The sequence below is a fragment of the Muntiacus reevesi genome, chromosome 12, assembly GCF_963930625.1.
Source record: "Muntiacus reevesi chromosome 12, mMunRee1.1, whole genome shotgun sequence".
NCBI classification, from domain to species: Eukaryota; Metazoa; Chordata; class Mammalia; order Artiodactyla; family Cervidae; genus Muntiacus; species Muntiacus reevesi.
This window is the reverse complement of record NC_089260.1, coordinates 16290250-16302341: the sequence shown is the minus strand read 5'-3', so window position 1 is coordinate 16302341 and position 12092 is coordinate 16290250. Positions and strand designations below refer to the sequence as shown.

The 12092-nt window shown below is 37.0% G+C and overlaps 1 protein-coding gene across 1 annotated transcript in view; it reads right to left on the bottom strand.

Moving 5' to 3' along the window:
* VPS13B (vacuolar protein sorting 13 homolog B) overlaps positions 1–12092 on the bottom strand; it is a 763389-nt gene that overhangs the window by 210409 nt on the left and 540888 nt on the right. The gene's annotated exons all lie outside the window — the stretch shown is intronic.

Here is a 12092-nt window from a genome sequence, read left to right as displayed (position 1 = left end):
GAGCCTGTACTCAAGAGTCCACGAGCCACAACTGCTGAGTCCATACGCTGCAACTACTGAAGCCCATGCACCCTAGGGCTCATGGTCTGCAACAAGGGAAGCTACAATGAGAAGTCTGTGCACCACAATTAAAGAATAACCTCTGCTTGCCACAAATAAAATAAGCTTGTAGGCAGCAACGAAGACCCAGAGCAGCCAAAAATAAAGAAATAAATTCTAACGTTGGTTTCAGATACTTTATATGACATCTGACTAAAATCCAGAGCAAGGACACAGAGGAAGCTGTTTAGTCAAAAAATGTAGTCATATAAATTCATGGAAGATCAAATTCATCTGAACTGTAAGCCTCAACTCCGCTCTAAGTTCGGGTTCTATAACATTGAAGGCAAATTCAGTGACTATAAATGATCCTCCTCATTTTTTCTTCACTATGAGTATATGCTGATGATTACAACTGGTGTTAAAAAGGGCCAGAACACTAATCTTTTTTATCATGTCTAAAAAGGAAAGTCTTATTACCATTAAGCTCTCCTTTCTAACACTAATAACTACACAAGTCCCAATTTATAGTTGAATATTTCATAATTTCAAGGTATTTTACAAATATTATCTCATTTGGAGGTCAGACTAAACCATCAAACTACAAAAAACACATATTATTATAAAGGTATACCTTGTTTTATTGCGCTTTGTAGATATTGATTCTTTTAGAAATTGAAGGTTTGTGGCAACTCTGTCAAGCAAGTTGATTGGTGCCATTTTTCCAAAAGCATTTTTTTGTGTGTGTAATAAAGTTTTATTAAAGTATAAAGGAGATAGAGAAAGCTTCTGACATAGGCATCAGAAGGGGGCAGAAAAAGACATTATCTCATTTTGTGTCTTTGTGTCACCACATGTTGCTAAGTTTCTGATATTCCAATTTTTTTCACTATTACATTTGTTATGGTGATCTGTGATCAGTGATCTCTGATGTTACTATTCTAATAGTAGAGCATGTGGACTCAGCAACTGTTTTAGGGCGCCACAAAACATGCCCATGTAAGATAATGAAGTGTTGTATGTGTTCTGACTGTACCACTGACTGGTCATTCCCCTATCTCTCTCTCTTTCCTCTGGCCCCCTATTTTCTGTGCTCAGTCACTACTATCTCGTCCAACTCTTTGTGACCCCATGGAGGTAGACTGACAGGCTCCTTTGTCCGTGAAATGTCTCAGGAAAGAATACTGGTGATGGTGGTCAAGTCACTAAGTCATGTCTGACTCTTGTGACCTCATGGACTGTAGCCCGCCAGGCTCCTCTGTCCATGGGATTTTCCAGGCAAGAATACTGGAGAGGATTGCCATTTCTTTCTCCAGGGGATCTTCCTGACCCAAGGATCGAAACCACATCTCATGTGTCTTATGTATTGCATGAGACATGGCTTTTAACTGCTAAGCCATTGGAGAAGCCCCATTCCCTGAGATACAACAAAATAGAAATTAGACCAATTAATAACCCTACAGTGGACTCTGAATATTCAAATGAAAGGGAGTGTTGTCCATCTCTCGCTTTAAAGCAAAAACTAGAAATGATAAAGCTTAGTGAGGAAGGCACACTGAAAGCCCAGACAGGCCGAAAGCTAGGCTTCTTGGACCAGTTAGCCCAGTTGTGAATGCAAAGGAAAAGTTCTTGAGGGAAATTAAAAGTGCTACTTCAGTGAACACATAAATAATAAGAAAATAAAACAGCTTTATTGCTGATAGGAGAAAGTTTTAGTGGTCTGGATAGATGACCAAACTAGTCACAACACTTTCTTAAGCCAAAGCCTAATCCAGAGAAAGGTCTTAATTCTCTTCAATTCTATAAAGGCTGAAGGAGATAAGGAAGCTGCGGAAGAAAAGAGTGAAGCTACCAGAGGTTACTTCATGAGATTTAAGGAAAGAGTTCAACTCTATAACATAAAAGTACAAGGTGAAGCAGCAAATGCTAATTTAGAAGCTGTAGCAAGTTATCTAGAAGATTTGATATCAAGACCCAGAAGCTAAGATAATTAATGAAGGTGGCTACACAAAACAACAGATTTTCAATGTAGTCAAAACAGCCTTATATTGGAAGAAGATGCCATCTAGGACTCTCATAGCTAAAGAGGACAAGTCAATTCCTGGCTTCAAAGCTTCAAAGGCTGATTCTCTTATTAGGCATCAGTGCAGCTGGTGACTTAAAGCCAATGCTCATTTACCAATCTGAAAATTCTAGGGACTTTAGGAATTAAGCTAAACCTACTCTGTCTGTGCTCTATAAATGGAACAAAACCTGGATGACAGCGCATCTGTTTACAACATGGTTTCCTGGACATTTCAAGCCCACTGTTGAGATCTATTGTTTAGGGAAGAAAAGATTCCTTTCAAAACATTACTGCACATTGATAAGGTACTTGGTTACCCAGAAGTTGTGATGGAGATGTACAACGAGATCAATGTTGGTTTCATGTCTGCTAACACAACATCCATTCTGCAGCCCATAGATCAAGGAGTAATTTCAACTTTCAAGTTTTACTATTAAAAAAATACATTCTGTGAAGCTATAACTGCCATAGATAGTGATTTCTCTGATGAATCGGGTAAATTAAAACCTCCTGGAAAGGGTATACCATTCTAGATGCCATTAAGAACATTTGTGATTCGTGGGAAGAGGTCAAAATATCAACAATGGGAAGAAGCTGATCCCAATTCTCATGAATGACTCAGGGATTCAAGACTTCAGTGCAGAAAGTAACTGCAGATGTGGTGGAAACAGCAAGAGAACAAGAATTAGAAGTGAAACCTAAACATGTGACTAAACTGATGCAATCTCATGATAAAGCTTTAACAGATGAGGGATTTTTTTCTTATAGATGAGCAAAAGAGTGATTTCTTGAGATGGAGATGCCATGAATATTGTTGAAATGACAACAAAGGGCTTAGAATATTACATAAACTTAGTTATAAGGTAGCAGCAGGTTTTGAGAGGATTAACTCCAGTTTTGGAAGAAGTTTTACCTGGGTAAAATGCTATCAAGCAGCACTGCATGCTACGGAGAAATCACTCATGAAACAAAGAGTCAATCAACATGACAAACTTCACTGTTATGTTATTTTAAGATGCTGCCACAGCCACCCAAACCTTCAGTAATCACCATCCTGAACAACAAAGAGGCAAGACACTATACCTGCAAGAAGATTAGGACCCACTGAGGGTTCTGATGATGGTTAGCATTTTTATCAATGAAGTATTTTTAAAGTAAGGCATGTTCGTTGTGTTTGAGATATATCACTATTGCACACTTAAGGGACTATACTACAGTGTGAACATAATTTTTATATGCACTGGGAAACCAAAGTTCTTGTGACTTGTTTTACAGCAATATTTGCTTGATTGCAATCGTTCTAGAACCAAAGTCACAATATCTCTGAGGTATGCCTGTACCTATCTTAGAGAAAAGGAAATTAAAGCACCAAGAAGCTCAGTTATCTGCATGAAAGAGCTTTGGCATTAGAGCCATGACTAAAAGTCTAAGCTTCTGATTTCCATTCCCAAACTCTTCACCATACATAAATCCTCGAACTAGCTGGGTCACTTCTTACTTAACTTTCTCACCACAACTCTCCCTGAGTGAAATACAAGAGTGCCTCCCATTTAAAAGACCAACTTACTTGTTGAGTCCTGTCAAAGCAATAATTTCATTTCACATTACTGGCCAGAGAGAAATTTTCCTAGCAGCTAAATTTTCAGATAAATGTTCAAGTTGTGATCATTATGACATTAAAGTCACAGGTTAATTCTAAGCTTTTCCAGGGATATTAGTAACACTGTTAATTCTAAAGAGACATGTAATTCAAGCCTTCTCTTAAACTCACAAGAACTAAATGAAATCAAGATATGATTTATGAGGTGTTACAAGCCAGTTTATGATTTTCTAACTGTTGGTTTACTCAAATGTCTTTGGCACATTTTCTGCAGACCTACCCATGAAAGAGTAAAAAAGCCAATTATTATAACTGAAAATCTTCAGACTATACAATATCTATAATTGAACTGAAATGATGTGAAGTTCTTTTAGTCGATTACAACCACTGTTTTAAAATCAGCTTAAAGAGACTAGCAGTGATGAAAAGAGCAACAACCTTAACATTAACATTCACTGAGTTCTGTGCTACACACATAGCTAAAAGCTTCATATATATCATTTAATCCTTACAGCAACCCCAGGAGGTTGCTACCAGTATATCCCCACATCAAAGATAAGAAACTGAAGTTTAGAGAGGTTAAGCGACTTGCCCAAGGTTACACAGTTGTATGCAGCAGAGCTGGGATCAGAACTCAGAACTAACTCCAAATCTTGACTGCTTAATAAACTATTCGATGTCTCCCTCTTAACTGAACCTAAAGTCATATCTATAATGTTATAAAACCTTACAAGGAAGAAAGGGCCCATTACTGGAGGATTTTACACTATGGATTTTACACAAGAGTTGAGTTATAACCTGCTTTTTCAGTAGGTTAAGTCCTTTGTTGTTGTTGTTTAGTCTCTAAGTCATGTCCACTTCCTCCTGACATCCCTCAGCTGTAGCCCACTAGGCTCCTCTGACCATGGGATTTCCTAGGCAAGAACACTTGGAGTGGGTTGCCATCTCCTCCTCCAGGGGATCTTTTTGACCAAGTGATCAAACCCATGTCTCCTGCTTGGTAGGCAGATTCTGAGCCACCTGGGAAGCTCCAAGATAAGTTCTAGTCAACTGTAATTTCTGTATTTTAGTTTGGCTACTGACTGAAAAATTACGTAAGATAAAAAGGTTGCAAGAGGGCGAAAGTAATGTTTTCAAACTACTATGTTAGTTTCGAGCACTCATAAATGAGTAATAAGATCCTAGAATGACTGCATACTGAGGAAGTATAGTGGGGGTGGGGCAGGAATAGTGAAGTTTCCTCAGAATGGTTCAAGTCCTTCACAGTTGACCAGATGGCAGAGTCATTTCTTAAAAAACAAACAAAAAGACCCAAACAAACAAGAAGAAAAATGACTTTTTGAGGCTGCCTTAGGCTGCATAGTCAAGATATGAGGCAATTTCCAATCTGGACTCCATTACCTTAAACAAAACAAATACCAACTTTTAAATATTTATAAACACAACTAATATGATTATGTTAAAACAACTACATACATCTTTATTTAAATGAGAATTGCCAATAATACAGCTGCTACATGTAAAGGTGCTGGCAGAAGATCTCATTTCTGTTAGAGGTTGCTCTAAGCTAGAAGGGCATGGAGAAAGGCCATATTTTAATATTTTAAAAAGAAACCTGTTGACTTGCAGAAGTACTATCTACTTGGACTAGATAGGCAATCATTTGTAGATTATTAGTACCAATATTTATAAAATAAATTTAAGTTGATAATTTATACTTCAAATAATTTTCCATTTTTTAAAAATTATGGAGAATAACACAAAACACTATAATGTATACTTTCAGGTATAAATGGCATAATTAAAATCCTGGCAGACTACAGTCCATAGGGTCGAAAGAGATGGACATGACTGAAGCAACTTAGCATGCATGCTACTCAAGATTACTAAATTATGCAGAATGGGGATTATATTTATTAACAACACTTTCAAAATTATAAGCAATTCTCATCACTGTTATTTCACTTCAGTTTCTCAAACAAATGCAGATACAGACAGGTATACATGTAGATTCCATTTTATTCTGGCTAGCATCTCACATATAATTAGGTTTTTAAATATATATGTGCATAAAATATATACGATACACACATACGTGTATATACACAGCCACATCTGCTGAGACGGCAGATTGACATAAGGAACAATGAGTTTTACAGCATTTCCTCTTTTAACTTGATGTTATAATATACGAAAGAATATCCCTAAGAAACACACTGAGAGAACACTATTACCACCCTTTGAGTATTGGGGTATGTTCTTTGCTTAATGGTGACATGGGCAGGATCAAGTTAATGCTGACAACTCCCTGGGAGCAGTTACTATTCACTGTAATATATTTCACTGATCTGTGCTCATAGATGTAAAGATATTAAAGTATCACTTTTAGAGGAAATCCTGTATTAAGTTTCTCAGAAAACCATGCCTCTGCTAATGGACCAGAAAATATTTTCATTATCTTAAAATTGCCGGATTTCTGGTGCCAGCCAAAACTAGAATAAGCTTACTACAGTCCAATCCCCATGCTGCTTAAATTAACTCAAGAAAAAGGACAAAACACAAATACCCGACAACTCTGAAAAGTAAACAAGAACAATACAGACTGGGGAGGGGAGTCAAATTTTCAGATATGATCCAACAGCGGTGAATTTTCCATTTGTTTCTCGTCTTTTTCCTTATAACTCTGATTTGAGAGTGAGTTCTAAGTTGTGGTGCACAGTGATGGCAGGAACAGCCAAAAGTCCAACAGAAAGCTCGTCAGGCAGATAAGGCCCATGTGGTTTTCAAGACTGCTAGGGAAACCAGCTGCTTTTTATTTTCCTTTTTTTCTCTTCTGGTTTTTTCCCCAGGGTAGGGTGTGTGTGTGTGAGTGTGTGAAGTAGTGCAGTGGCTGTGCTATGGCGGCAGTGACACAAGCATTTAAGATTTTATGGAGGTACTATGCTTCATGAGATACAGGTAAACATGCTTGAAATGAATGGAAATACAGAGGTTCTCAGAAGTGAAGAAGAAACTATAAAAAATAATCAAATGGAAATATTACAACAGAAAGATCCAATATAAATTATTTAATACGAAGAACAGAGTGGGGGAAAAATGAACCATGAATGGAGTCTCAGGAATCTGAAGAATAATATAAAAAAGTTTAACCATGGAGTCCTAAAAGGAGAGGAGAAAGATTAGTACAGAAAGAAGTAATAGCTAAAAAGTTCCTAAGTTTAACTTAAAAATATTTACAGTCAGGAAACTCAGAGAACCTCAAACAGGATAAATTTAAAGAAATCTAGACCAGAAACGTCATGTAATAAAACTCAGGAAATTAAAGGTAAACAAAAAAAAAATCTTAAAGACAGCTAGAGAAAACCAACACACTACATTTATGGAAGCAAGGGTTGGAATTATCATGCGTTTCTCATAAGAAAGCAGAGAGGATAGAAGACAGTGGAACAATATCTCTGGAGTACAGAAAGAAATATCAACCCAGAATTCTATATCCAGCAAAAATATCCTTCAGGAATGAGAAGACACAAATACTCCCAGATAACAGAAAACTCACAGAATTTGTTGCTAGCAGGTCTGCTCTCAAAGAACTGCTAAAGAAGTTCTTAATGTTGAAGGAAAATGCACCAGAGAAAAACTCAGAACTTTAGGAATAAAGGAAGATCTCTGGACATGGTAAATACCTGGGAAATATTTATAAAATATACTAGTTTTTTCCTCTTTAGTTCTTTAAAGTATGTAAGATTACTGACACAAAGGTCAAAATCGTATCTGGTAAGATTTTCAGTAAGTGCAAAAGTAATATATATGATAACTATAACATAAATGGGGAAGGGGAAAGGGACCTTTATGATTATAACGTTTCTATATTTCCTTGAAGTGATAAAATACTACTACTAAATAGACTGTGAAAGATTAAGTATGAAAAGATGCTAACTTCTTGGATGAAAAACTATGACAAAATTAGACAGTGTATTAAAAAGCAGAGACATCACTTTGCCAGCAAAGGTCTGTATAGTCAAAGCTATGGTTTCTCCAGTAGTCACATATAGATATGAGAGTTGGACCATAAAGAAAGCTGAGCACTGAAGAATTGATGCTTTTGAACTGTGGTGCTGGAAAAGACTCTTGAGAGCCCCTTGGACAGTAAGGAGATCAAACCAGTCAATCCTGAAAGAATCAACCCTGAATATTCATTGGAAGGACTGCTGCTGAAGCTGAAGCTCCAATACTTTGGCCACCTGATGCAAAGTCTGATTCACTGTAAAAGACTCTGATGCTGGGAAAGATTGAGGGCAGGAGGAGGGGGATACAGAGGATGAGAAGGTTGGATGGCATCATCAACTTCAATGGACATGAGTTTGAGCAAATTCCAGGATATACTAAAGGACAGGGAAGCCTGGCAAGCTGCAATCAATGGGGTCACAAAGAGTTAGAGATGACTTAAGAGATTGAAAACCGAGCAAAAGACTGACTGTGAAAGATTAAGTATGTACACTGGAAACCTCAGAGCAACCACAAACATTACAAAGAAACACAGACAAGCAGCAGGTAGGTAAATTAAACAGAATACTAAAAATTATTCTGAATTGTAGCTAGAGAGAAATCTTGGTGGTGTTTTTGTTTAGTCACTCAGTTGTGGTGTCCAACTCTTTTGTGAGCCCACAGACTGTAGCCTGCCAGGCTCCTCTGCCCATGAAATATCCCAGGCAAGAATACTGGAGTGGGTTACTATTTCCTTCTCCAGGGGATCTTCCTGATCCAGCAATCCAACTTGCATCTCCTGCATTGCTGGGTGAATTGTTTACCACTGATCCACCAGGGAAACTCAGAGAAAAATCTACTACTATGAAAAAAAAAAAAAGAGTATTCTTATTTCATTCTTCAAAATTCAAGCAGTTTTCCTTACATCATCCCATTCAAATGATACTAAGCTTTCCTTGGGGCTTCCCAAGATCACAGGGGCTTTTCTTGGGGAATCCCAAGTCAATGGTCAAGTGACTCATCATTTTTATGACCCTACTGAATAAGAGAATCAAAATCTGAGAGGATCAGGGCCTTCCAGGTCTCCTGTATATGAATTTTTTGGTAACATTCTTATTGGTTCCCTCATTAATTAATGAACTAAGTAAAATCTCTGACATGTTCAGTTTATATTTATATAATAATTATGATTTTTTGAAAAATTATCCTCTGAACATGATATGCTTTTAAAGAGTGAAACAAAATTCTTTGTTTACTTTAAATTCCATACGATTTCCATACAAAGGAACATTAGCACATGTAACAATGGTTTATGACTTTCACATAAAACAGTAAACAATTACAAGTTGTGCTATAAATTTTTAAAAATCAAATGTTTTTGTCTTCTTAAAAAAGAAAACACATTATATCCATAACAACTTCAGGCATTTCTGAAATGCTAAAATTGGGCAATCACTGAAATTCACATATATGCTAAAACTGCTAAGGGTTGGCTGCCACTTGAGTTACCTTATTAAAAAGGATTAATTTTAGTATTAAGAGAGAAAGCATGAACACTACAGAAAGACGTAATATATTACTTTTTAAATTTTTAACTTATGTTGCCTTTAACTTTTCCTTGACCTAATTTCTTAGAAAGCTGACTGATGACACCCTTTTTTGTCCCTCTAATTAAGACATTTTTATAAATAGTCCTTCACTTCAGAATCCAGGAATGCAACTGGTCACTTTTACCTTACTGCTTCTCTTCCCCATGAAAGTTAATGTTATGGTTATTCATATTTTCTCTGTTTTCTTACCACATGGTTACTATTTCAAGGCTTCAAAAGAATCCTGAACATGGAACATTGCTTTCTTCAGGATAAAAAGTGCTACATGAAGTGTTTCTGAATAGCTAAATTGGTAATGGGACTTGGATAGTTCATTCAAGTGGGCCAATTTAAAACAGAAATTCCTCACATCAGTTTTTGAAAAATAACTTCATTAACATTTAAAATATCTATGTATTTAAGTATTGAATAAACTAATGAATGGTCCACTAAGATATCAAATATGCATATAAGTATGCATCTTTAAAACAAATTGAAATATACCGTAATCTGATAGAGTAGTGGCTTATGAATGTCAACTTTCTGAGGCCAAAGCTAGTTTAAATATTTTTAGAAAGGTAAGTGTGGGAAGATGAACTCCAAATTACAGAATGAGAAAACTCTACACCTGGAATGAACCTTGTTGGTATCTATTATAATCATTACGTTTTATACAAAAAGAAACAGAAACCCAAAGAAGTGAAATGCTGGACTAAGATCACTCTGTTAATAAACAGCAGGGCCAATTAAATTCCAGGCTTTCTGCTTCATAATTTCTTTCTCCAGGGGATCTTCCTGACCCTGGGATCGAAACCAGGTCTCTGGATTCTTTACCACTGAGCCACCTGGGAATCCCAGTAATCTTTCTACTATATATTAATAACTAAAACAGTAGCAGCAAACATTTGTGAGGGTGCAGTACTTGCATAGCCTGCAAAGTACTTTCATTAATGATCTCTTTTCAATTTCATAATCGCTCTATGAGATGGATGGGTACACATCTCCTAAGTGAGAGTTAGAATTTCAGCTCGGGATGTCATAGTACCAAGAGAGGCTGTACTTTGTAGTCATATGGATACATATATACAAATTCACCAATTAAAACAAAAAAAGGGAACCATTTGCATGGTCTGGAGAAGAACAATGGAGGTTGACTGAAAACTGAGATTCTTATTTTTCTTTCCACTCTAAGGATCCATACAGGTTGAGAGACCAGACTCAAAAAGTCCAGAATATCTTGGTCTTGTATTTTAGCTCTGTTTATTTGTCATCTTGGAGAAGTTAATTCTCCAAACTTCAGTTTCTTTACAAAGAAGATGGCAACATATTTCCCACAGAGCTGTTAGGAGGATTAAATGAGATAATGCATTTAAAGTAGTTATTACAATGCCTGGCACAGACTGAGTACACAATAATTGCTAGTCATTTTTTTCAGCTGTTATATTTAGCTACTTGTTTCTGACAAATTTCACTAAATTCATTTTAAGGACATACGATGACTTATATTGATGACTCTATTTGGACACTGTAAATGTCCAAGGAGATGCTTTTTGTGTAAAGCAAGCCATTCACAAGAATATTATGTGAAGAAGGCTCCTTAGGAGGTAGGTAAGACTATTTCCTCCCACATATAAATCCCCTATACTCAATCTGGTATATAACCTTCTAAACTTCATCTGCTGAAACTGGTTTCTACATTGGTACATGCACAAGAATTTTTTTTTTTAAAGATACTTTATCATTTCAACCTAGGAAGAACCTGTTATAATGTACACCTTTGCTATGAGCCCTGATAACTCTGCTGAACTCAGTTATCAATCTTTTAGCAGAAGCTGCTGAAGCCACCCACCCATAAAGCAACTGCAGCTGAAAGCAGTTAGGGAGGGATGTGGAATGAACTTCTGTTCTCTCAGTCCTACACCTAGTTTTTGCCAATGCTAAGCAGACACCCAAACAGGTATCAGGTCTGTAGGCATGAGTCCTTGAATAATATAACATAAACTACCTCAGCACCTCTCTCATCTCCACTGAACAGAAGTATCCATTATATTACAGGTGCTCAGTAAATGAAAGTGTGTTTGAAGAAGGGAGGCAGTGGTTGCTGATAAATGTTTAACACTGGCTCTCAAGTAGGAGAGCTGATTGACAGCATTTGCCAATATCTGTTTGTAAATACTCTCACTATGGTGATTTAAACTAGCAGTGGTTTAACAACTGTCTTTTCAAAGTTCCTAAAAATTTAACAATTAGCTCTTCTGAGGCAGTAGGAGCCAGCACAAGCACTAATGGAGAGATGGCTAGCAGGCAGTCTAGAAGGTAACCCTAGGCTATTCCTTCTTAGCAACGGGTCAGTTACAACTTTCTAAAGCCAAGGACTTGAACTATACCTCAGCAAGAGCCCAGGTCTCCTCTGACTGACTTACTGGGGCTCCTATCTACTCTTCAGGAGCCTGCTGTATAAATTGACTCTCCTTAGCACCAAGAACGAACCAGTCTGACTTCCAGAATGGACAAATTCTCCAAATGCCTTACTGCTGACGTTCATCTGCTAGATGCGACCACCTGAGAACAATAAAATGCCTGAGTTATACCTGAGCTTGTGAGGGCCTTCTTCCAATACCAGATCTTAGATGATCCCGCTACCCTTTCTGGGAAGTCTTTCCTGACAAATCTCTAATTCTGCATTAACTCTGGGAAAAGGTCTCTGTACCTGGTCTGGCCCTGTTTTCATTAGCTCTTATTACTTAACAGTACATATGTCTTAAATCTGAATCCCTGATCACTTTCCTAGTCTCAACATGCAACAAGCTTCACA